The sequence below is a fragment of the Podarcis gaigeae genome (genome assembly GCF_964106915.1).
Source record: "Podarcis gaigeae genome assembly, chromosome: 2".
In the NCBI taxonomy this organism is placed as follows: domain Eukaryota; kingdom Metazoa; phylum Chordata; class Lepidosauria; order Squamata; family Lacertidae; genus Podarcis; species Podarcis gaigeae.
The window spans coordinates 94162739-94190681 of NC_139679.1; the positions used below are offsets into that span (position 1 = coordinate 94162739).

Here is a 27943-nt window from a genome sequence, read left to right on the forward strand (position 1 = left end):
TATTTTTAAAGTGAATTTAGTGCTGGTGAAGGATGTTGGATTGACAGCCTGGAGAATGAAGCCTTGCAAGAAAACAATGGAATCGTTGCGTCTCTTGTGCAATGGAATTTGCACATCTCTCGTTTTCTGACGTCTTAAAACGTCTACCTTGGAAATTAAAGATAGGACCGTGTTAATTGAAGGAACAATCCTGGACACACCTTTATGCCTGTGCAAGTGGAACCTGCAATAAAAAAAATCAAAGTGTGGAGTGCTCCCTATTCAGACTGCAGTAACTTCATTCAATTCCCTCTCCTCACCTCTCAGTTCAACATTGCTGCTCTACCTACACTAACAGAGTGACTGGGAGTGGCCGCCGGGACCACATAACACCGGTTCTGAGAGATCTGCATTGGCTCCCAGTACATTTCCGAGCACGATTCAAAGTGTTGGTGCTGACCTTTAAAGCCCTAAACGGCCTCGGTCCTGTATACCTGAAGGAGCGTCTCCACCCCCATCGTTCAGCCCGGACTCTGAGATCCAGCGCCGAGGGCCTTCTGGCGGTTCCCTCATTGCGAGAAGTGAGGCTACAGGGAACCAGACAGAGGGCCTTCTCGGTAGCGGCGCCCGCCCTGTGGAACGCCCTCCCATCAGATGTCAAAGAGATAAAGAATTACTTGACGTTCAGAAGACATCTTAAGGCAGCCCTGTTCAGGGAAGTTTTTAATATGTAATGCTGTACGGTTTTTAACACTGATTGGGAGCCGCCCAGAGTGGCTGGGGAAAACTCAGCCAGATGGGCGGGGTATAAATAATAAATTATTATTATTATTATTATAACAGAGGAAAACCAAGTCTTCAGAATAGTGCTCTATTCCCATCCCTGTCTCATCCCCAGAACACTACCTTTTGGGGACTTACACTGGCCTTGGTTTTGGGGGACTTACACCAGGCTGTGGTTGAGCCAGGATAAGTCAGCTGCGCCAGCATATCTTCAGCTGAACCAGGATTAGGGACTTAACACTGGATGAGCTAGAAATCCACTGGCTGAGCCAGAGAACTGCTGCATCCTAAACTGCTTGTACTGGTGGATCTTGCCATAGGATTGCTCTTTAAGTCCTTATTGGGCTTTGGGAGTTTCTCATTCACCCCATTTATGGTAGTATTCTAATGCTTTTTTGTATTTACTATTGCAAACCTTGGTGTTCTACAGGCTATTCAATATATCCTGCTTGTTTGTTTTGCTTCTTCTTCTGAGCACTCTGTCCTGAGGATGCTGTGGATCCAATTGAGGTAGGCCTGCGTTTTGGTGTAGAGGCTGGGGGTGCTGGGACTTCCACAGCCATGATCCCAGCTGACGATGCCCACAATGTTCCATTGGCCCTGTTTGTACATCAGTAATCCTCTGCTGCCTTCCTGGCAGGTGTCAGTTCTGCCCTGATCACTTCCTTCACATAGCATCTTTTCTGGTAAGCCACTCCATTCTGCCTTGGTCACTCCCCACCCGGAATACTGTGTCCAGTTCTGGGCACCACAATTTAAGAAGGATGTTGACAAGCTGGAACCTGTGCAGAGGAGGGTGACCAAGGGCCTGGAAACCAAGCTTTATGAGGAACGGTTGAGGGAGTTGAGTATGTTTAGCTTGGCAAAGAGGAGTCTGAGAGGAGATGTTGATAGCCATCTTCCAATATCTAAAGGGCTGCCACATGAAAGATCCTTTTCACATGTACTGCTAGTAAGCCAGGTGTCACCCATCCTATATTTTTGCATCTGGTTCTTCCTGTCTAAGTGCACAACCTTACATTTGTCAGTCATGAAATTGTTAGCTTGCGCCCAGTTCTCCAATTTGTTAAGGTCATTTTGAATTCTGTCTTCTGCGGCAATAGCTACCCCTCCCAGTTTGGTGTCATCTGCAAATTTGATGAGCATCCTCTCAAATCCTTCATCCAAGTCATTTATAAAGGTGTTAAACAACAATGGGCCCAGGACAGAACCCTGCGGCACCCCACTTGTCATTTTTTCCAGGATGCCAACCTAGCAGTTTGAAAGCACACCAGTGCAAGTAGATAAATAGGTATGCTGTGACAGGAAGGTAAACAGCGTTTCCATGGGCTCTGGCTTTTGTCATGGTGTTCCGTTGTGCCAGAAGCGGTTTAGTCATGCTGACTACATGACACAGAAAGCTGTCTATGGACAAATGCCGGCTGCCTTGTCCTGAAGCAAGATGAGCACCGCAACCCCATAGTCGTCTTTGACTGGACTTAAGTGTCCAGGGGTCCTTTACCTTACCTTTTTAAATGAGTACTCTTTGGGTTCAGTCAGTCAACCAGCTACAAATCCACCTAACAGTTACCTCATTCAACCCACATTTTACCAGCTTCCTTGTGATAATATCATGGGGTACTTTGTCAAAAGCCTTACTGAAATCGAGTTTGTCATTCCATCAAAAAAAGAAATCAGATTGGTCTGGTATGACTTAATTTTGAGAAACCCATGCTGGGTCTTAGTGCTCACAGACTGAAAGTTGATGTGCTGATCCAGGGGGGGAGGTTACCGTGGGGCGAGGTCCAGGATCTGAGTCGAGGATCGGCAGACAGTCCTCCACGGGCAAAGCGGGATCCACAGCGAGAAGCCAGGCAAGGACAGGAACTCTGGGGGAACCGGACTGGGTGCTGGCCGAAACAGCTCTTCTACGATGTTGCTCCCGCAACCTGGGACCGGGCTGACTGGCCTTTATAGTCTCTGAGGCCAGGGGCGGTCTCAGCCCCCAGGAGACCCGCCTCTCCTGGCCTTAAGGCGAGCACTCCTCCTGGGAGAAACCAGTTCCCTCCGCCTCTCTGCCCTGAGCCTCTGCAGTTCAGGAGAGGCTGAAGGGTTCCCCAGGGGGAGACTCACCTGTAGGCACTGAGTCCTCAACCACCTCCGGAGCCAGAGTGGATTCACCTGGTGCCTGCTCCTGAGGATCCGGCACAGGTGCAGGCGCTTCAGAATCAAGGCCCTGCCCCAGTTCAGCCGGCCCTGGAGACGGGGACTCCTGTGCAGGCTGGGATTCCTCCGGTTCAGCCTCTGAATCGGATTCCCAGGCCATCACAGTTGAATTATCTGTTCTAGAACCTTCCCTGGTGTCAATGTCAAGCTCACCAGTCGGTAGTTACCTGGATCTTTCTTTTCTCCCTTTTTGAAAAAGGTGAAGAAGCTGGTAGACTCTTCTTCCTTGGAGGTTTTTAAGCAGAGGCTGAATGGCCATCTGTCATGGCTGCTGTCATTGCAGGTACCATGACGGTCATCTAGTCCAACCCCCTGCAATATTTTTGCACAATGTGGGGCTCAAACCCACAACCTTGAGATTAAGAGTCTTGTGCTCTGTCGACTGAGCTATCCCAGCTTCCATGTCCAAATGTTTGATAAGTCAGGTGTGGGTAGCTATTCTTGATTGTACTTGGCAAATTGTTGATGCATATATTTCTAATATATTTTGAAATGGAAGAACTGCATTCATTTACTCTGGCTAGGAATGTGGCCAAATGATACTTCTTTTTCATGTGAACATTCTCCCGATCCTGTATTCATTATCTTGGCAAAACCACTGTTGAAATCAGCAGGAGTTTTGTCTGAATTAAGGACTGTGAGATTTGACCATGAACTAAAGGTTAAGAACTAAATTTCCTTTTGCACATTCTGAGAAGTGTGAAATAGCTAGTAATTTGTTTTTTTTGCTCTTTTGCTAAAGGCAACTGAACTTTCCCCTCCTCAGAGGAAAAATGCTTCAGGGTTAAGCCATCTATGCAGCTTTTGAGCCTACAGCAAAAGGGAAAAAAAATATATGACTGAGTTACTAAACTCTGAAATTAGGAGTTTTTGAATAGAAATGATGAGGTAATTCACAAATGGTACTCTTATAATTAGGGACGCAGGTGGCGCTGTGGGTTAAAGCCTCAGCGCCTAGGACTTGCCGATCGAAAGGTCGGCGGTTCGAATCCCTGCGGCGGGGTGCGCTCCTGCTGCTCGGTCCCAGCGCCTGCCAACCTAGCAGTTCGAAAGCACCTCCGGGTGCAAGTAGATAAATAGGGACCGCTTACCAGCGGGAAGGTAAACGGCGTTTCCGTGTGCGGCTCTGGCTCGCCAGAGCAGCGATGTCACGCTGGCCACGTGACCCGGAAGTGTCTCCGGACAGCGCTGGCCCCTGGCCTCTTGAGTGAGATGGGCGCACAACCCCAGAGTCTGTCAAGACTGGCCCGTACGGGCAGGGGTACCTTTACCTTTACCTTTACTCTTATAATTATAATTGTAAATTAACACCTTGGGTTAGAAAGCTAAGGACAAAAAAATTAATGTTAAAAACAGCCCAGGAAAGGCCTGAAGTACTGTAGTTCAAGGGATGTGAATTATTTTCTAAGACAACTAAGATTTGCAAAGAGACATATACCTCAATGTTCTAGTCTTTAAAGTACCATGTTTAAACATAACTTTTTATTATCTACTGTGGATGTTAGAGATTATTATTTTTTCACATTGTATTCATGATTTAGCTTATTAACAAGAAGTTCAATGACATTTAGAGTTCAACACAAAAAGGCTTTCCTTTAAAAACAACAATAAAGTATTCTTTCCCCTCTAGACACATACGGGGAAAATTATAAACAAATATAGTTCATACAGGAGACACCAAACCCAGGCTGTATGGGCCTGATAAGGTGTTGACATTTATAAATGTCATGTGATTAGCATGAGAAAAAGACAGTCATTTTATAATAAAGGCTATTAAGTATTAACTAATAAATGTACAGAATAATAGCAATGAAGACATTTTTTTCCAAAAAAAGGCAAACGAAAGAATGGCTGTTACATTTTAAGATGTTTTTGCTTTCCAAATGCACATTGTGAACACTGTGATTGGTTGCTTTGACTAAATTAATCAGTACACCTCAAGCAATGACCAATTCAACAATATATCATTTTTTTTTGTTATAGCGTGGTGAGATGGCACTTGACTTATTTTATTTATCACAGATCATAGAATACACTACAGAAATTCCAAAGGGCAAATTGCACAAAATTAGCTAAAACCAAACAAAAACTATACATAGAATACCAATAAAGGTAAAGGGACCCCTGACCATAAGGTCCAGTCATGACCGACTCTGGGGTTGCGGCACTCATCCCGCTTTATTGGCCGAGGTAGCCGGTGTACAGCTTTTGGGTCATGTGGCCAGCATGACTAAGCCACTGCTGGTGAACCAGAGCAGTGCACGGAAACACCGTTTACCTTCCCACTGGAGCGGTACCTATTTATCTACTTGCACTTTGACGTGCTTTCAAACTGCTAGGTTGGCAGGAGCAGGGACTGAGCAATGGGAGCTCACCCTATCGAACCGCCAACCTTCTGATCAGCAAATCCTAGGCTCAGTGGTTTATCCCACAGCGCCACCCGCATCCCACATATAATCCCACAGAATAGTCCCACATATAGTCCCACAGAATACCAATGAACGCCACTAAACTACTATATTGTATATCAAAACTGGAAAACTAAATTAAAATTAATAATTAAATAGTTGCTACAGTGGTACCTCTGGTTATGTACTTAATTCGTTCCAGAGGTCCGTTCTTAACCTGAAACTGTTCTTAACCTGAAGCACCACTTTAGTTAATGGGGCCGCCGGAGCATGATTTCTGTTCTCATCCTGAAGCAAAGTTCTTAACCCGAGGTACTATTTCTGGGTTAGCGGAGTCTGTAACCTGAAGCGTATGTAACCTGAAGCGTATGTAACCCGAGGTACCACTGTATTTACCATTTTAAATCATTTCGGCAAACTTTCCCCTTCTGTTTCCTTGCTGTTTGGTTGAAATTGGTCAGGCTGTGGAGGCTGTGCCTTTCCTTATTTCATATGTTCTTAAATGTATGTGACAAATGTTTAAGGATATGTTACAATCCTATTTGGAGTGCATGGGGAAACAATTTTTTCAGGATCAATGGACTTATTTATTTCTTATTTTATTCATTAAATATTTCTATACCACCCTTCATCCAAGGATTATAAAAACATAAAGATATATAACATCGTAACACAGAGAACAGTACCCCCCCCCCCAGTTTAAAGCACCAGATATGTAATGCTAAAGTGCCAGGCAAACCTCCTTGGGGAAAGCAATCAATAAACAGGGAGCCACCACAGAAAGGTGCACACTAGAAGAAGGACAGATCCTTAAGCTGAGGCTCAAATACTTTGGCCACCTCATGAGAAGAGAAGACTCTTTGGAAAAGACCCTGATGTTGGGAAAGATTGAGGGCACAAGGAGAAGGGGACGACAGAGGGCGAGATGGTTGGATGGTGTTCTCGAAGTTACCAGCATGAGTTTGACCAAACTGCGGGAGGCAGTGGAAGACAGGAGTGCCTGGCATGCTTTGGTCTATGGGGTCACGAAGAGTCGGACATGACTAAAGGACTAAACAACAACAACAACATGTTGCCACCTCACATGAAGACGGTGCCTCAGATGATGACTGCAGGGCCCAGGTCGGTTCATATGGGGAGAGGCAATCCTGGCTCCAACTGCCAGTTACCTGGGACTGGGGAGCACAAAGGAAACATGGTCTCTGCCAACAGCTAGGGCATCAAAGGCCAGAGGGAGGTTGCACCCTTTGCTTTCCGGAAAGAACTGGTACCACCCAGTGATCACAGAGAGGGAGCAACTGCAGTGAGCTTGCTTCTCCTACCCTTCCAGAAAGAACATTCAGCTCTGGCCAACCAGTGCTCTGAGAGTGCAGAACCAAAAGAAAGCATGCTCTCACCTCACCCATAAGCAAGGCCGCTACCGAATTGTGTGTATCTTTGAGTGATGGGTTTTGTTTCTGTGTTATTTGTTGTTGCTTGTATGCCATCTTGTTTGAAAAGCAGGGTATAAATATTCGTAATAAAGAAATTAAGGCTGGTGATGCGCTTCGTAAGTTACGGATGCAGAATCCAGTCTTTCTGAATTCCAATATGAACTCACCAGATCCACACTTCCCGAATGAATGTGTGGATTGGAATTTGGTTATCCGTATGGCTTTTGCATGTCATGAAGCAATACACATCTCAAAGACATATCAAGATGTATTCCAAATGCAAAATAAATACATGCATCCCTCCTCCACCCCAAGTCAAAACTATACCAAATATCTCCTAAGCACCAGCATTCTGCTTCTAAGAGGCAATTGCAAATAATGAGGAAATTACAACTTTAAAGGAGTAGTGAAAATATTCCCCTGCAGTTTATGAATAAGAAATAAACCTTGTTCAGGTAATCATAGGTTGCAGATAGGCACTGAAGGCTACTAGCCTCTCAGCACCAAAGGAAAATGCACATATTTTTTGCTGCAAAAAATCCCATCCCAAACCCCAAAAGTATATTTTTCCCAGGTTCATAAACCAGATTATTGACAATAATTATATGTCAATAATAGAATCACTTCACTGTAGTGTCATTCTAAGTACAAATCTAAAATACTATTGTTGGCTTGATTTTCTGACATATTAACAAATACATGTTCTACTTCGTGTATCTTTCTCGCTTGTTCCCCATAAAAGAAATGGTGTCTTTGGCAAATAAAGAGAGGTTAAATTAACACAAGCTTTGAAGCTTTGTGTATGTGCTGAAGCTATCATATCTGCAGAATGATTAAAAGAAAAGGGCAGGCTATGATTTATCGTCTGTGTGATTGTTAGACCTCAATATACCCAATTTGCTGGTTCCTTTAGAAATCTATAAGGGATAGCACCTATGACATGTAGCATCAAGCAAAACATTCATTGCCAAAGACAAACAGAAGCACGGCACAAATAATGAGTACCTTCTCACAGTTGGAATCAGCCCTAACTGGTTGTATGCCAAATCCATTCTATACTTGCAGAGTAAGTTGGGAACTGATTAGTGGGCAGGTGGTAAATGATGCTTACATAGGGATAGTGCCACATCATTTCACCACATGATTGTCCTTCAAATGTGTTTCTAGATAAATTATGTATTGCACTGGTGTTAGGTGAGCCTAATACTGAGCCAACTTGTGTCCAATAGAAATTAATTAGTTTAAAAAGGTGGACCGCTGTACATCATTAAATATGAACTGAGAAATATTTATTTTATTATTTATTCATTCATTACAATTCTATACTGCCTTTCACCTGTAGATTTCACGGTGGTTCACAAAAATACAAGATAAACACACACACACACACCCCAACTGGAAAGTATCTCAGCCTATTTCTGAGCCAACTCAGATTTATCCCTTTGACCTCTCTCAAATACAGTGGTACCTCGGGTTACATATGCTTCAGGTTACATACGCTTCAGGTTACACACTCCGCTAACCCAGAAGTAGTACCTTGGGTTAAGAACTTTGCTTCAGGATGAGAACAGAAATCGTGCTCCGGTGGCGCGGCAGCAGCAGGAGGCCCCATTAGCTAAAGTGGTGCTTCAGGTTTAGAACAGTTTCAGGTTAAGTACGGACCTCCGGAACGAATTAAGTACTTAACCCGAGGTACCACTGTATCACTATTAGGGGGGATGGGGACAGATTCTCCATAATATATTTTGCCCTGGTCTGACATGTTGCTATTCAATTCTAGAGACAGGATGAAGAAGAGACACTCCTTCCTCTTTGCGCTTCTGACCATCACCAGAATACTACCATCATTCCAGCCTCATAAGTGGGGGAAGGAGGATTGGAGAATCAAGCGAGGTATATATGGCTTTCCTTGGAAATAAGCAAATATGCTGTGTGATTTTGGGGTGGGTTGATGGGATTTGGCTCTGTTTCTTTCCAAGTCACCCCAACATGAGCCAGAAGGGACTCATTCATCATGGAAGCTGACACATACCTGGTCATGTGACAAGTGTAGCTGGCTTATAATTGTCTACGCCGTCCTTTCTCAAACTGAAGTGAATTTACATACATTTTATTTAAGCAAGAAAAGGATTCTTTAGTGGAGAGATTTTCACTAAGAAAGTAAAAGCTTTAGAGGTTCTTTTTTATCCCAAAGCAAGCAAGCAACAAAAGAGCAGTCTCCTTGCAGCATTCATAGGAAGCAATGCTATTAATGCCACTGATGTATGTGCAAGGAAGGTGAGAGGCCCTGAACTTTAGCCCTGTATAATCCACAAGCTCTCTGGTGCTCATTGAATCAGTGTGTGAGCCAGCTGATATTCATTATTATAAAAAGGAGCAGAAGAAAATGCAGTCAGGTTGTGTGTGTGTTCCCCGCCCCTTGAAAGAAGCACTTGTACGGATGGAAGAAAGAGAGGACAGATTTAGCTCAAGAGAGGACAGATTTAGCTCAAGCAAATGAAAGCTGAGTTAACACAGTAAGTTGTAAGGAAGTTTTCCCTCTTTTAATGTCCCTCAGCTTTTCCACAGGGACGCGGGTGCTGCTGTGGTCTAAACCACAGAGCCTAGGGCTTGCCGATCAGAAGGTTGGCGGTTCGAATCCCCACGACGGGGTGAGCTCCTGTTATTTGTTCCCTGCTCCTGCCAACCTAGCAGTTCGAAAATATGTCAAAATGCAAGTAGATACATAGGTACCGCTCTGGTAGGAAGGTAAACGGCATTTCCATGGGCTGCTCTGGTTTTGCCAGAAGTGGCTTACTCATGCTGGCCACATGACCCAGAAGCTGTCTGCGGACAAACGTCAGCTGCCTCAGCTGATAGAGCAAGATGAGCGCTGCAATCCCAGAGTTGTCCGTGACTGGACCTAACAGTCAGGGGGTACCTTTACCTTTACCTTTAAGCTTTTCCATGAGAAGACAGCTTCCACATAAGCAGCAGATTGCATCCAAATGATGGGTAAAATACCCAAATGGAGAAGGAATGACACAAGAGAGACCTCAAATACTTTAGTAAATAGCAAAGAGACACGAATATTCTACAGATGAATTCCAGTTGTACTCAAAGCTTGCTCTTGTATGGACACTTCATTAGCCATTATTATTATGTAGCAGGCCATTTTTATAATGCCATGCAAGAGTTCATCTAAGAGATGCCATTTGGTCAACCCCTTCCCCTCGTTTTATATTTTCACTTTTAGGCTCAGACATGGCCCAATTTGCATGTAGTGTTAACCCAAACTTTGAGTTAGTGAGAATGAGCAGATGTGCAAGCTCTTCAACAGAGCCCCAGTCATTCTGCTTCCTTCCATGAAAACCCAGACTCATGGTTGAGCATGTGTGTGTATATTTATATATGCTTTTCTAGCCTTTTTTCTGTGCAAATACACTAATCATTATTGTTTTTGACATAGTTTATATTTTATGACATTAAAGAAGTTGATTCAATTAAGCTTAAATGCAAAAATCACCATGACCATCAATTAAAAAAGTGGGCCTTTTCTGCAGTTGTGGGCTTTTTCTGCAGTGACTTATGGAATGCTCTTCCAGGGAGGCTTGCCTGGCACCTTCTTTACATATCTTTAGGCACCAGGCAAAAAGATTCCTCTTCTCCCAGGTGTTTGGCTAATTAAACAATCCATAGGCGCCGACTCCATGGGGCCTGAGGGGGCCCGAGCCCCCTCAAAAATTCGTTTGGGGGGGCTCAGCCCCCCCAATAATTTAAGAAAATTATTACCGTAAATTTCGCTCTATAACACGCAGATTTTTTCTCCTAAAAAGTAAGGGGAAATGTCTGTGCGTGTTATTGAGCGAATGTGTGGTCCCTGGAGCTGACTCGCCGGAGCGCAGGGGCAAAAATAGGCAAAAATCAGGCAAAAATAAGATTGGGCGGAGGGAAGGCGGAAGCTGCTGCTTTCCTGCATTCTGCCTCAGGGTCTTACTGCCCACCCACTTCTGTTGCTGCGTTTGCTCAAACTCAACAAAGAGCAGGGAATCCCCTGCCCTTCTGGCAAGCAGAGGGTTAAGGAAAGGATCGAGTCCTTCCTTCTAATTCTTTCCTAGTCACACTGCGTGCAGGCTCCAGCCCACCACCTCCTCCTCTCCGTGCTCTAGGGACTCGCAGGTGGGAGAGAGAGAGAGAGGGCTGGCTTGGGGGGGGGGACTTTTGCCTTCCTTTCCTCCCCCCCGTTAAACTCCTCCCCTGCATTCTTAGCCAGCTGCTTCTCCGCACACCCCTCTTGTGCTTCTTGTCCCTTCTGTGTTTTTCCTTCCCTCCCCATTTAAAACGTGGTGACAAAGCATGGATCCACATGGATCCTCAGGATTTTTGCATTGGGTCACCCCAAATTCACCATCAGATCACATTACATGTCCATGGCTACAGTCTGTACCAAAAAAATCACGCACCCACTGTTGCCTGGGGCTGCAATGGTGCAAAAACGTGGTTACAAAGCATGGATCCACAGGATCTTTGCACTGGGTCACCCCAAATTCACCATCAGATAACATAGCATGTCCATGGCTACAGCCTGCACCAAAAAAATCACGCACCCACTGTGGCCTGGGGCCACAATGGTGCAAAAATGTGGTTACAAAGCACAGATCCACATGGATCCTCAGGATTTTTGCATTGGGTCACCCCAAATTCACCATCAGATCACATAGTATGTTCATGGCTACATCTTGCACCAAAAAAATCACGCACCCACTGTTGCCTAGGGTCACAGTGGTGCAAAAACGTGGTTACAAAGCACGGATCCACATGGATCCTCAGGATTTTTGCATTGGGCTACTCCAAACTCACTGTCAGATATTAAAAATCTTTATAAAATAGAGAATTAAATACATACAGAATGTTAAATTTTCAGTTTCGAAATATTAGTACTAGTTTAGTACTGTATTTCTATATTACTATAGTACTGTATTAGTTATTTTCAAATACTTAAATATTTTTAGGGTGTAAGACCCAATTAAAGCCCGTTATTTACATACAGTATTACAGTATTTACATACAGTATTAGGCATACTGTATTAACTTTATTAACTATTAAAGCATTAACTTTGAGATATTATTTTTATTTAATGAGCCCTCAGCCTTATTCAAAGTAAGCTTAAATTAGCTATTTCACTTATTAATCAAAGTGCTATTACTGTGCGACAGCAATATTTTATGTTTTATTCTTTTAATGATAGTTTAGGATTTATTTAAATATCATTTCAGTCTTTTCAGAGCTATATATTCACTGCTCTGTAATAGTCTATAAGCATAATTGTTACTGTAAATTAAATTAGCTTTTTACGAAAATACCGTGCGTGTTTATGTTTTGTTTCTTTTTTCAAAGCCAAAAAGTGTTTCAGGCTTGTCGAGTTTCCCGGAGTGTGGAGTTATAGAGAGTCGAGTTTTCGGGGTTCTAATGTTGATCATATGACTCTAAAATACTTTTAAAAAACTTTAAAACTCACTAATTTTCATCTAAAATTTAGAAAACTTCCCGGGGCAGGACCCCGGTATGGGCCCCCCCAATATTTTTTATAAGTCGGCGCCCCTGAAACAATCTATCGCCTTTAAAGGGACGCGGGTGGCGCAGTGGGTAAAACCTCAGTGCCTAGGACTTGCCGATCGCATGGTCGGCGGTTCGAATCCCCGCGGCGTGCTCCCGTCGTTCGGTCCCAGCTCCTGCCCACCTAGCAGTTCGAAAGCACCCTTAAGTGCAAGTAGATAAATAGGTACCGCTGTATAGCGGGAAGGTAAAAGACGTTTCCATGTGCTGCGCTGGTGCTGGCTCGCCAGAGCAGCTTCGTCACGTTGGCCACATGACCCGGAAGTGTCTTCAGACAGCGCTGGCCCCTGGCCTCTTAAGCGAGATGGACGCACAACCCCAGAGTCGGACATGACTGGCCCGTATGGGCAGGGGTACCTTTACCTTTTTATCGTCTTTAAAATTGAGAGGGGAGAAGGGGGTTACTGTTTTTGTTTGTTATTGTGGTATGCGTTTTTGTATTTTTATATTGTATATTGTATGCCCTGTGATCCTTGGCTGAAGGTGGTATAGAAATTTGATAACTTCTTCTTCTTCTTCTTCTTCTTCTTCTTCTTCTTCTTCTTCTTCTTCTTCTTGTCTTGGTTGGTAAATCTTTGCAAATCTTAGTGATGTATTACATTGTAATGGAGCACCTTCCTTATACCCAAAAGCTGATGAGCTGCATCAGAGAAGCACAATTGAAGATTTGGGCCTGGGATAAGACCAGTGTGTAAGGAAGATTTTCAGCCAGAGATCTAGTAAGAATAACCACAAACTGCATCAGCAAGATTCAACAGACATTGCTCCAGCACTAATCTTAATATTTCTATCCCTGTAGTATCACTGAAGCAATGGAGTACATGCCAGAATTATGTTAAAGTGCCCTGCTATTCTTTGGGATTGGAAGGCAGAGATTGTCGAAATGGGCGTTCATCAGGTTTTGATTAAAGTTGTCCCCTGTTCTGAATGAGGTCAAACATTATCTGAATACTTAGCCAGAGTCACTGTGGTATAGTGCTGTTAAAGGGCAGCTCCTTCCTCTTTGTTCAAATCTGGTAATCATGAGATCAGAGTCATCTCTATGACACCTCCTGTGATCTTTATTTGCCTAAGGACGAGCTTAAATGCTACACTTGACAGAGGCACCTTAGCATTACTGACATCACATTATACCTGACCAGCAGGCGCCAGGAACACCTACTTGGTAGGGGTGTAGAGAATTGTAGTGAGATAAGAATTATGGCTTTATGGCAGCATACCTGGAGTGAATGTAATTGTAGAGCTACTGTAGTATAATTAATATGCAGCAGCAGCAGCAGCAACAACAACGTATTAGTTGAACTGGTAATTTTTTTTGTAGGAAATATACCTGAAACTCAGAAGTAGACCTGTCTATCTTGGGGAAATTTCCTGCTGCCAAGACACTTATCAGTTGGGGATTGTCAACCTGAAACTAACTAATCTGCCTTAGAGAGAGTGCTAGTCTTGAAAATTCAGAAGCATAGAGACCACCTCTAAACTCCTCAATTGCCATGATGAACTGAGCCAGGTGAGTTTTGTGCTTCCCATTTCAAGAGATATTTTCAGGTCTCCCAAATTCCAATAGGCATTTCTATGTGTGTGTTTCTAAAGTCCAGCTGTTTCCGAGGATCAGCTCACAGCTGGAAAAAGCGTGTTGGCAACTTCCTTTATCGTAGGGAAATGGCACTGTGGAAGCAGCAGATCAGGACAACAATGACTTTCTAAGAGATGAAAGATTTGTGAACTAGTAGGAAGTAAGCAGGTTTGTGGATCTTTCTTTGCACTTCAAAACAGCAGCATTCTCATCTAAAATCAAACATAACTTGGTGCAGCACTACTCTCGGATACACCGTGTATGTTTGTTGCAGCATCATAAACCTGAAATACACATTGCTCCAGGCAGTGGTGCATGCAGTGCCCAATAAGTTGAGTACATGGAATGAAGTCTGTTTCCTTTCCCTGCAATTGATGTTTTATGATATCTGATCTCCACCCAAGTCCCTATCACTGCTTGAGGTCCTGTCTCATCTTCTCTGCTCCAATGGTCCTTTGCCAATCCTTGTCTTCCCTCTCCCCCTGTCGTAGGATAGAATTAGAGCCCTGGGAGACTCCAGGATGTACCTTCTAAGCCAACCCCAGATTTCAAGGTTTTGCTACTAGTTTCATAGCAAATTTACATATGACTAATGCAATTTTGCATATTGTATCAAAACTGCATCTAATGAACATATTCCACATATTCTGTTTCTAGGGGCTGCTCATTTTGCTCACCAGCTCCCCCACTCAATCAGCCCCCCTTCCTAACATCCCCCTAAGTACTCCTTCCCAAAGCCCCCTTTCCATTATTCCTTGCCCAAGCTCCTCTACCCACAGCACCTCCCCTTATTCTTTTCCATGCCTCTGCAGCTCACCCATGCCACCTCATAGCTCCTCTTGCTTGAACCTGCCTCACTACTGCAAGCCCACGTCACCCACCTCACTTGACCTGCCTTACCACCACAAGCTCAAGGTGCTTGCCTGCTCTGCCCACTGCTTGCTTGCCCATGTCACTGCACTCTCACTCAGCCCACCCAAGGCTGGAAGCCCAACTCCCTCTCCTACTTCAGACCCCTGGCAAAAGTTCAGCTCACTTGCTCACTGCCCCACTTGCTCACCACTCTGCTCATGCCACCCCTCTTACTTATCCTGCCACCATAAGCCCAGCTTACTTGCCTGCTGGCATACTCACTTGGCCACCATGCTACTGGTGCTTCTCTCGCCCTGGACTATGTGCTGTCCATTGCCAGTGTGATGATGGACTAATATGAACTGAGTATAGAGAAACACATCCTTGTTCTCAGATTGCTAGCTTGAACTGTGAGTCAGTTCTTGGAGGGAAAGGATGTACTGATCTAGAATTTGTGAGGCATAACTAATTATTTATTCTGATTGGTTGTCCAATTCCTGTTCTTTGCCTATCACATGTGCATAGCTTTTAGAAACTCTTTGGAAAAGATTTCTAGCACTCTATGTTTTTTGGACTGCAGGTGATTTGAGAACTATACAGTACCCATATTCTGGAAAAGTTCTTATTTGGGTTTTTTATGTTTTAGCCTTCTTTGTGTATGAAGCCTGTGAAGGTCATTCATGCAATACTAGAGAATGGCTCCATCTGTGCAGATGTCCACATTCAATAATTATGTGATGCCATGTTCATGTGACACACATATGAAGGGTGCTATTTTTGCAGCAAAAACAAGTCTAGATTCTGCATTTGAGCTATTGTGCATGCACACACAAAGTCAAAAGGAGCAGAAATAACTGGAGAACAGCTTATGAGCATGATAGTGCACTTTGGGCTCTACAGTTATTTACCTGTACCAGGACTGCTTGTTTGAGCATTCAGCAGCTGCTGTAAGCGGCAACATGGTGTGCTATGCATAGCCGTGCAGAATGTTTTGTCATTGTCTCGCCTCCTGTGCGGTATTTTTAGTCCTGCAGAATGTAGAGCAATTAACTCGCTTACTGTAGTTGTTTCCTTGCACACATGTGGAGGTGGTTCTTTTCCCTGCATAAGCCATTTCATGTCTCATTAAAAAAAAACCTTTGAAGTTGCCTTGTAATTTTACAGAAGGGTTAAGCAATACAAGGCCCATGGGCTATGTGGAGCACCCAGGGCAATTTCATACAGCCTGCAAGAGCTTCTTACAGTCCTGAAAAATCTGCCTTTTTATTTTTGCCTGCTCAAATTCTCACATCCCCTTGATTTCCTGAATAGCATTACCAGTAATAGTAGCAGTGCTGCTGATGGCAATGGCCATTAGTTGGATTCAGTTGAACATCTTCATGAACGTTAGACTGGTCCAGCTGGCCTTATTTGCATGAGTTTCAGCATGTGCAGTCCTCATGTTTGTGCAATTCTTTGTGCATGGTAATGCTACTGAGGGGCAGGTGGTAATGAGATATAGGAAGAGGCTCAGTTAACTGCTCATGTATCCTGAAAAGTCTTTCTAAGCTCAATATAACCTCTGGCATATAACCCTATGAACCATATGGAACAGTTATCTCCTAACTGGTTTGTGTGTTGCACCATATTGCACACATGTGTAGGCCTCTATGGATGCAAAGCAGGGAACTTTATAGCTAATTCTCTGCATCTGCTTTACATGTAGAAGCTCCCAGGATCGAACCCCAGCATCAGATAGGGCTGGAGAAGACTCCTGAGTAAAACCCTGGAGAGCTCCTGCCAGTCATTTTAGGCCAGAAGATCCAATGGTCTAACTTGGTGGAAAGCAGTTTCCTACATTCCACATCTAATCTCCTTGTCCAGTAAACTGCTCAACAGAACTCTGTGTATGGACATTTGCTTTGGAAGAAGAGAGAGCCTGTTACAGCCTTTCAGTATGAATTATTTTTTACAAAATCTTCCAATGCGTTATACACAATTCCTCAGAGATTCATTCACACACTAATCTTTGTCTTTTTAAGGTGAACGGATGATAGCAGTCACAAATAATGCTTGTTGGTACAGCCCTAGACAGCTACGGAGCTCACAGCATTTGAATTGCTTATTTATACATTTGAGTCACACTTCGTATTTCTGCAGTTACACATTCAAGAAATCCTTTCTGAAAAGAAGTAAAGTTGATTTAAATCTTCACTAAAATGTCTGTTGACTACTCAGGTACTCTTTAGAAAACACCTTGCTGGGGGAAAAATACAGTGTTGCTTGGGTGGTTATGGTTAACAAATATTTTAGCTGTAATATATTTCTTAGGTATAGTGCAAATGTAACATATAGTCCATACATGCAGTGTATGCTTATGTATCATTTGAACATGAGAGGTCAGAAGGATATGAAATGCACAGTAAACATGTCCAGACAGGGGGGCAGCTGGGCCACCAGCCAAAGCTGATGGAAGGGCCTGTGTGCTACCATGTCCACCTGAGACTCAAGTGACAACAATGGGTTCGGAAGTACCCCCAGCTCCTTCAGGGAGATTGTAACCACAACAAGAGCAGGCAACCTGCCAGCCTAGGGAACCACCCACTAATAGTGCCTCAGTCTTATCTGGATTGAGCTCACGTTTATTGGATCTCAGCCAGTCCAAGATCACCAATGAGATGGTTCCAAGGACAGATTGAGGTGATTGGGGCTCTAGTGCAATTTCCCAAATAGTATCCCCCTTCCCCCCAAAAGGAATGCATGAAACACGATACAAGAAAATATGTTTTCAAGTATCTTAAAGACTCACAAATTAATTATTACTTAAGCTTCTGTGGACTATAAAAATTCTCTATGCATCACAACTCATAGGAAAACTTTAATAAACAAAAAGAAAATACTCTGAGCATGTGCAGTTTCATATTTTGAAGTCACTTCTCATAGTTTCCCCCCTCACCAACTTGGGTCAGCTGCTTACTCTTGGCCTGATCTATATACTCACAAATACCATGTAAGGTTTGGTCAGAGCAGGGTGGAAGAAGAGTGACATAGAGCAGTCCAATGACCTCAGGACCCTCAGAACTGAATAAAGTAGAGAATCCCTAATAGCTGAAAAATTTGAGGATCTAAGAAATATCCTGTTATAGGACAGGAGCATCCTGATGGGGTTAGTTCACAGCACAAAGGAATGCAATGGATAGGCAGGACATTGAAATCAATTAACTCAAGGTCTTAGTTATTACAAGACATATCAACACACATTTCCCACTGCATAGTGGTTGGGAGGTCACACAGTGTCTCCAGCCAACCAGAACTCAGCCAACGGTTGACTGAAGTGTCCCTTGTGGGGAAAAGTGGAAACCTTTCCCAAGAAATGTAAGTGTTGACTTAATCCAATTACCAGTGGAAGATGCTTGCTGGAGGAAACCTCTTTGTTTCTTTCCCAGAGTTAATTAAAAGCTGAGTATGTTTGCATTAGACAGAAGAAAGGTTCTGGTGGCTAATTAGGCTTGCACTTCTGTTGAGGATAACAAAGTCCGAAGCAATGGAAGGAAATTTGGCAGGAACCCTTATTGCTCCTCTTAAGGGAGGGCATTTGGTTCAAGGCACTGTTGCTTTCTCTGTCTCCTTTACAATAGCATCACACTCATTGCTCTGTGCAAAGGCTCGTAAAAAAAGGCATGTGCAGAGTTCCAGCTAAACCAAGAATTTTAGTAACACCTTGTTCTTGTGCTTGGTGAATGTGTGAACATTGTTTTTGAAAGGGACAGGTGTGTCTTGCAAATAAATACAGTGTAGATGCCATATAGATCCATTACAATAAATGTTAAGCGGTAATACTATGTTAGATCCTACCAGCAGTGGCAGATTTATGGTTTGTGGGACTCTGTGCACAGTCTTTTTGGAAGCACCTATTCACCTATATAAGCATGGCTATGTCCACAAAATGATGACACTAACTGCATTAGAAAGAGTCAGAAAAAGGTAATCCTTGTTACTATCTATTATATTATTAAACATAACTTTTTGTTTCTAATTAATGATATATGTATATAGGGAGTTAAAAAGAAAACTCTTTTCTTCATCCAAAAATTAACTTTAAATGAAAATTCAAAGATTTTCATGAAATATTCATACATGTATAATGTTCTTGAAATATTGTAGAATCTAAGTAATTTTTTTTACTCTTTTAAAGGTGGAGGTAGTATTCTATCCAGTCAAAACACGACAATGAGCATGGGGAGACATGATTCAGAATTATGACTCTCAGAAATAAATGGCATGAGCAAGCTCAGAGTGCATCTGTCTCCCGTAAGAGGGATCTTTGTATTTAATAACAGTAACTTCAGTCTGAACTATAAACTCATTGGGTTGTAGCCAGTGCTAGTCCTACTCAGAGTACAGCCATTGCAAATAATGAACAAGGCTAACTTAGGCCCATCAATTCCAATAGGCCTATTCTGAGTAGGGCGAGTATTGGAAACAACCAATCATTGTCAGTCAGCCACATGATTGTGGAGTAAAATTCCAGACAGCAGCAACAATTCAGAAGCAAGTGGTTCTAGCACCAATAGGCAGGACACACTGTAATGTTAAGAGAATCCACTTACTGTTTTATATTTTCGACTTCATCAAAGCCCAGAGCAGTAAGTGTCCACTTTTTACAAAAGAAGTTGCTAGGCACATAGCACCCATTGCTAACCAAAAAGTAATACATTTCCCAGCTTGTATTGGAAGGAGAGAAGACAGCCTGCCTCTCACCCTTTCCTCTATTAAAACTGTGGTGATTGGTCGACTCAGCATCCCCGCCCCCTCCTAACTGCATGTTTTCTTAGGGTCAAAACCCCTAATTTAATGTTAGGGATGGCCTCCGAATCAATTTAGGGCTGTATCCAGGTGGGGTTGTGTCCAGATCAAATTACCAGGGGAGGCAGACATGCACAGTCCTGGGAAAGGCACAATTCAGTTCTTAAATAAATAAATAAATAAATAAGTCAATTTCTATATAAAAAAAAATTCAAGAATTTATGGGAGACACAAGGTACTGTCTCCTGTTCTACTACGTATTTTGCAAAAAGGCTTGTCTGCTTGCTATGCATTTGGCACATACTGTAACCAATTTTTGTGTTCTGGTTCCTGACGTCAAGAAGTGGATTTTCATCAATGTTTGGATACTGTTGAATGCCATGTGGAATCAAGATGGTGAACTGAATCTTTCAGAACATCATCATTGTTGTTTTTTATATAAAAAAAATTCTTAGAATTCTTAAGCAACGCCAGGTGCAAGATTGCTAATTATAGATATTCTGCATACACTAGCTGAATCTAAAAGACAGGTGGTTTATCATTAAGTAGGGATCTGCCAATAGTTAAGTATATTTTTGGAATAACAGGGTAGGAAACTATAGGTAGGAAATAGCAGGGCAGGAAACATCCTTTGTTGGAAATACCATTGTAAATATATATTCAACTTCCATTGCTCACATAAAGCCTCGACCAATATAAGAACTACATAGAGATTGGACCACAAACTAAGCAAGATCTATGCCAGTCAGCTTCATTCACTCACAACCCCAAATGATGTAATTTCCAATTTTATAGTTATTTATAAACTTCTTTCAGAATTGATTACAGATGTAGACTGTCTTAATTTCTTCTCTGGAAATAAATATTTTTCTTATGTTAAGCATGTTTCTTTCTAAGGCTTGTGCAACAGAACAGATGGGCGACTGGTGTAAGTTTTCACTCTGCAGGGAACATAATATGCAAGGAAAGGATGCACAAACCCTATATTTATGCATCACATCCATCACAGGCCAAAGAAACACACCAAAAAAATCATTCCCAGGCTCTTTAAAGCTCCAGATCCAGATTCCCCCAGCAGGAATTCATGGTGATAAATTATCACAGAGATACATTATACAGGGAGGCATAGCAGTAATGCCTATATTTATACTGTCTATTGCTTGCCATGATAAAATAATATTCTTCCACCTTTTCAAAAGAATCTCAAATGTTCCTATTGCTTACAGCAAGCTTTTGAAAGCACTGTCTTCAGCACAGAGTAAAAAGATGAGAGAAAAATACCTTGCTCCATGCAGTTCCATTCAACATCATCAGCAGTGGGACTGTGGGAGAAATTCAATGTAGTGCTAAGCAGTTTGCTCCATCAGTGCACACTTCTCTACTTGCCTGGTGGAACTATCTGCCCTCTACTTCTTCTGTGTGCTGTTTAGGGGATTTTCCTGACCCCCACAGAGCCAATTTGGGATGGGGCACATGGGGGGAGGAGATGGGGGAAAGCTGAGTTGTGCTAGCATAGGTCCTTGCTCAGGCTTCTGTTGTTAGTTAGTTAGGCTTGTTAGTTGACTACCACTCATTATCTTTAGACATTAACCTGCATCTTCAACGAGATGAAAATGTGAAATCAGTCACGTATTCATTTCTTTTAGGTCTATGTGAGACCTAAAAAGCAACTACTCTATTCCCAACTTAAGAATGGAAACCGAAATACTGGTGGACAACAAAAGAGGTTTAAAGACACTCTCAAGGCAAACCTTAAAAAATTAAAAAAATTAAAAAATCTTATAAGCACTGGCAATTGGGAAAGACTGTCATGTGAGTGTTCCAGTTGGAGAACAGCCTCTACCAAAGGTGTCATGGACTTTGAAGAAGCACAAACTCAGGACAAAAGGGAGAAGTGAGGTAAGAGGAAGACACACTTGGCATACCCTCATTGTAGAATCATAGAATCATAGAGTTGGAAGAGACCACAAGGGCCATCGAGTCCAACCCCCTGCCAAGCAGGAAACACCATCAGAGCACTCCTGACATATGGTTGTCAAGCCTCTGCTTAAAGACCTCCAAAGAAGGAGACTCCACCACACTCCTTGGCAGCAAATTCCACTGTCGAACAGCTCTTACTGTCAGGAGGTTCTTCCTAATGTTTAGGTGGAATCTTCTTTCTTGTAGTTTGGATCCATTGCTCCGTGTCTGCTTCTCTGGAGCAGCAGAAAACAACCTTTCTCCCTCCTCTATGTGACATCCTTTTATATATTTGAACATGGCTATCATATCACCCCTTAACCTCCTCTTCTCCAGGCTAAACATGCCCAGCTCCCTTAGCCGTTCCTCATAAGGCATCGTTTCCAGGCCTTTGACCATTTTGGTTGCCCTCCTCTGGACACGTTCCAGTTTGTCAGTGTCCTTCTTGAACTGTGGTGCCCAGAACTGGACTCAGTACTCCAGGTGAGGTCTGACCAGAGCAGAATACAATGGCACTATTACTTCCCTTGATCTAGATGCTATACTCCTATTGATGCAGCCCAGAATTGCATTGGCTTTTTTAGCTGCCGCATCACACTGTTGGCTCATGTCAAGTTTGTGGTCAACCAAGACTCCTAGATCCTTTTCACATGTACTGCTCTCAAGCCAGGTGTCACCCATCTTGTATTTGTGCCTCTCATTTTTTTTTTGCCCAAGTGCAATACTTTACATTTCTCCCTGTTAAAATTCATCTTGTTTGTTTTGGCCCAGTTCTCTAATCTGTCAAGGTCGTTTTGAAGTGTGATCCTGTCCTCTGGGGTGTTAGCCACCCCTCCCAGTTTGGTGTCATCTGCAAATTTGATCAGGATGCCCTTGAGTCCATCATCCAAGTCGTTGATAAAGATGTTGAATAAGACCGGGCCCAAGACAGAACCCTGTGGCACCCCACTAGTCACTCTTCTCCAGGATGAAGAGGAACCATTGATGAGCACCCTTTGGCTTCGGTCAGTCAGCCAGTTACAAATCCACTGAGTGGTAGCATAGTGAAGACCGCATTTTACCAGCTTCTTTACAAGAATATCATGGGGCACCTTGTCAAATGCCTTGCTGAAATCAAGGTAGGCTACATCCACTGCGTTCCCTTCATCTACCAGGGTTGTAATTCTGTCAAAAAACATGATCAGGTTAGTCTGACATGACTTATTTTTCAGAAATCCATGCTGACTATTGGTGATCACAGCATTCCTTTCTAGGTGCTCACAGACTGTTTGCTTAATGATCTGCTCCAGAATCTTCCCTGGTATTGATGTCAGACTGTGCGATCAACTTCTACCCGGAAACCTATGTCCCCACTGTGGAAGGACGTGTGGATCCAGAATTGGTCTCCACAGTCACTTATGAACATACTGTTAAGACCTTGTTCATGGAAGGCAACCTTACTCGGCTATGAGTGATTGCCAAAGAAGAAGAAGACAACTTTTAGGTCTATGTGTGGGACCAGTAATTTTCTTCTCACATAATAAAACTTCTGCTCTATTGAAGTTGCTGCCACCATTTGCAATACTTGTCTAGAACAGACTTTATTGGGGGTCTGTATGTTAAACTAACAGCAGAAGCTTCCAGCATTTCCTACTAAAGAGTATTGGTACAAATACCTCCCCTCCAACCCATTGCGTCCATGCTCCATCCCACTTGGCACCATTTTGAAAGAAGTGCCTATGGCTATCTTGCGTTGCTTGTAGGTTTGGAAAATGTTAGCAAATATTTATTGCTTTTACATTCTTTTATAAATAAGTACAACACTGTGTCTCACCCCTACTAACCCATACAACTTGCCCCAAGGACAGGCAATTGTAAATTCTGAGAAGTCTATCCCAGTCCCCAGTTATTCTGTGGAATTAAATTTATTCTGGAGGTACAAGCTCTCTTTACCCACGTACAAATGCTTATATGGAAGTGTCCACACTTGTTGATTTAGATTGCTCAACTATTGTGTACACACAGTGTACACTTGTTCACTGTTCCATGCAAAGAGGTATGACTGTCCCGCTCAGCTATTTGTGTACACAGATTGCATGCTCACTGAACGCAACACGTGAACATGTTACAGAAGGTAAGGGGAACATTCAAAATAATGCTGTCATTTTTGGCAGCAGACTGACACTTCTTACAATGTGTCCAAAGTACAGCATTTCAACAGAAATTTAAGTGAAAACAAGAACTTGAGGATATTACAGTGTTTTGATCTTTTCATGTCTGTTCTGGAGCTAGGCTGTATTCAACACTTGTAGCCAGAGATCTGTTTATTTATAAGGTGCCAAGTCACACAGTTGGTGTTGTCAAAGCTGTAAATATTAGAGAGAATATTTTAAACCTGAAGCCAGGGAGTAGGGTCACAGAGTTTTCCTAATTGTGTTCCATTTTGAAGTTGTTTTTGTACATCTTGCATCAATATTCTACATCAGCCATTACTGACTTTCTAATTAAGGAGGCACATCTCCTTCCACAAGCACTTCTACTTGGGTTTTAAATCAGTTCAAGTAAAAATAAGTTTGGGCTGAGTGGAGGCTGATAAATGACACAGCTTGCTAGCAAAATGTTGTACATTTTCACTTCCACCCACAGGTTCTGAGCCTGTGGAGATTCTCTGATCATGGTAATATTTATGCTTTTATGATCACACTGTTAGAAACATTCCTGAAGACACACCAGAAATGTACTACAACATATTGCAAGCCCTTCTGGGAATGATCTACTTGTACCTTGCCATGCTTACAGCATTAAGGAGTTAAAGGAGCAAGAGGAATTGCTTCTCTGATTCATAATTACCATTGGAAGAAGGCAGTGGTTGTTCCTGCTAAACGTCTGCCAGTAGGGAGTTGCACAGAGTAGGACTACCACATTAAAGCCTCAGTCCCCCACTGAAGGCCAATCAAATCTGAAGGGTGTGAGAAGCCACCAGAAGTGCCCTGTCAGAGGATTTAGAAAGATGAATATGGGATGAGACATTTCAAGACTGGATCTGAACTTAGAAAGTACCATAGGAATAATATTTTTGGTGGTTCCATCTATTAAATCAAGAGTGGTGTGCCAGCAGCCTGCAGGACTGATCTGGACTTGCCGATCGCATGGTCGGCGGTTCGAATCCCCGTGGCGGGGTGCGCTCCCGTCGTTCGGTCCCAGCGCCTGCCAACCTAGCAGTTCGAAAGCACCCCCGGGTGCAAGTAGATAAATAGGGACCACTTACCAGCGGGAAGGTAAACGGCGTTCTGTGTGCTGTGCTGGTTCGCCAGATGCAGCTTGTCACGCTGGCCACATGGCCCGGAAGTGTCTGCGGACAGCGCTGGCTCCCGGCCTCTAGAGTGCGATGAGCGCACAACCCTAGAGTCTGTCAAGACTGGCCCGTACGGGCAGGGGTACCTTTACCTATTGGGTTGTTGTTTTTATTTTGATTATATATTTTGTGATTTTATATTTTGTTTTTGTTCTGTGAACCACCCTGAGACCCCCAAGTATAGGGCGGTATATAAATGGTCCACAAACCACGTTGCTGGGCTCAGTGTCCATACAAGCTTCTTATCCTCCCTCTTCCAAGGCAATATGCCTTGAAGCACGCCTCTTCCCCACATCCTCTCCCAGTGCTGTCCAGGTCCTTCTTCCCCTGGTCTGTTGCTGGCTTGGTTTAAATATCCCCTGGGATGGTATTAGGCTTCCTGCATTTCACAGCCAACTGACCCACATTGTTTCCAGCCTCGCTTTGTTGGCATGCCTTCAGCCCAATGATCCAGCCCTCAGAGGCCTCTCAACAGCTTTGGACCTGCACAAATATACAACTGGATTTGATAGTGTCAAAGGAAGTAGCTCTTAAGCAGCTCAGTGTGTGTATGAGGCTAATCTTATAAAATATGCTAAAATATGTTTGCTTGGATATATTCTTGGCATGTGGAACTTTTTCTTGATCATTTAATAAACTGGGCATGTCAAAACTACAATAAGTTGGTGGGGGGGGTGATTATTGCCCAGGAGCTGAAACCATGACGAGTAATTAATAAGAAGATTAAACTTTAGCTTCACCTTGGTTCAGCCTTGGACCTTTCTTATGAACCAGAAAATGTTTGCACAGATTTGTTCATGTCGGCAAAGTTCTCATCAAAAATGTATATGAACATTTCTTGTCTCTCCAGGCAGCCGGGTGTTTTACGGTTGCTCTGTGATAGTGTGCAAAGAGTACAAACTGTGTTTTCTGGAAAACATCACATCAAAGAAGCTACATGATACATTGCACCGTATAGGAATAGCTTGTTTAGTTTGTTTTTGTTTGTTTGTTTGTTTTTACAGTCAATCCAAGGTTTCAAGGAATTTTTTCATATTATCAACAGCCAAGACTACTCAGAACCTTAAATCATCTTTTCATGAAGCCATGCATGCATCTGGATTATAATCCCAGTTGAATGAATATTGACATAACTCTCCAGTCCATTTTAATTCACAATAAATTAGCATGTCAATGTTGGGAACCTGGACTGATAAACTGGACTGGTGGTGGTGGTGGGGTTTGTCAGAGGAGAAATAGAGGTAAACATTTGACAGATCTAACTATCATCACATCAGGGAGAAAGGCAACAGAAGGTCACGTACAATATCAAAGTGTGGTTATTTCTCATGACACCCTAGATTTTTAAATTGTGTAGCACATGCATACATGGTGTTTGTGTAACATCTCATGCAATAAAAACAAACCCTTTCCTTTATCCTACTAGCCATTTCAGAAAGGTCTATGAACACAGATCAGTTCTCAAGACAAGACCACTGAGAGAGGAGAGGAGATAGCCAAGAATTTGTATCAGGAGAAGCAGTAAGAGAAGTAGAAGTGATCTTGCTGAATTGGATCACATTCATACAAATCTGAAAGGCTACTCTGGATTTAAAATAACTGCAGAAGCAGGGAAGGAAACAGCAGGATATGAATGCCCCCTTCCCCTTATTTCTTTGCAAAAATTGTGCTGGCTTTCACTCCAGATGAAAATTGGTATGCAGTCAGTGATACCATGAATTCAACTTGTGAACAGACCCATATATATCCCAAATTTTTCCCAAAATTCAAGGCCAGTACATTCCATTTGAAATGATGCAGGAAGCAGTGTGGCTGCATTTGATGCACATTATAAATTGTTAATAAAAGAAGGGCAGAATTAATTTTCCATTGTGTGTATGACTTGGCAAGAGCAATGGAAAACAGCTGGCATTGTTCCAAGCCAGGTAGGAATTTCTCAGCCTTGATTTAAATGTTATAGATCATTACCCTCTTTCTGATCTGGTCTGTTGTAAAATCAAAACCTCTCAATCCCAGATAATGCCAAAAATGTAGTCATTCATTGCTACGCCAATTTCTAGAGGGCAAATGCATAGGGTGAATATTAGCCAAAAACTTTGTTTCAAGAAGTCTTTGGAGGGGGGAACAGACATGTGACATCAAATAATCTACCTAATCAATCAAGTTTCATAAGTTATCTGGTAAAACATTTTGTCTTGAAATTTGGCTTACCACGAAAGAAAGTGAAGAAATCAATTTGTGTGGTAGAAAGCAGAAGGCAGCATCACTTACGAGTTTCCAACTGTGTTTTCTGTATCATTAAAACATTGATTCTTGGTCTCTGTAATTCTTCAGGTGCAAAACTGTCTGCAGCCAGCATTAGCAGCCTGTTTCTGTTCTTATTCATTATGTTGTTGTTGATAATTAAGAACAGAAGGAAAGGCTGGCTGGATGAGGCCAAAGGCCCATCTAGTCCAGCCTTTTCTTTCCATAGAGGCCAACCAGATACCTATGGGAAGCCCACAAGCAGGAAAGAGGTGCAATAGCACTCTCTCACTTGTGCAGCTGGTATTCAGAGGCCCACCTGACACAATCACCATGGTAAATAGTCCATGATAGCCTATCCTCCATGAATTCGTTTAATTCATTTTAAAGAATACATTTTGTGGGAGTGAATTCCGTACTTTACCTCTGCATTGTGTGAAGAACTATATTCATTTCTTTGTCCTGAATCTCCCAACATTCAGCTTCGTTGGATGACTTCAGGTTCTAGTATTGCAATTAAACAATAATTTTTTCCCTCCCTGTCCATTTTCTCTCCACCAGGCATAATTTTATACGCTTCTGTCATGCTTCCCCTTACTTTAGTTTTCCTAAGCTAAAAAGCATATTGAATCAAACTTTGTAACTGGGTTTTAATAGTACCACCATAGTACCACCATCACAATATTTATACTTTGATGTGAAGAGAAAATAGTTCACATCCCACACTTCCTTTTTAAATAGTGTCTCCAAAAGTTCATCTCTCTTAACTCTCTGAATTTAGCTCATAAG

General features: G+C 42.7%; 1 long non-coding RNA gene across 1 annotated transcript; it reads right to left on the reverse strand.

The window, feature by feature from the left end:
* On the reverse strand, positions 1-27660 carry LOC310838321. The gene is made up of 2 exons (XR_014560925.1): positions 27579-27660; positions 1-147 (listed from the first exon to the last, which is right to left on the reverse strand). It is a non-coding gene; the product is annotated as an uncharacterized lncRNA (long non-coding RNA).
* Positions 27661-27943: the final 283 nt, after the last annotated feature.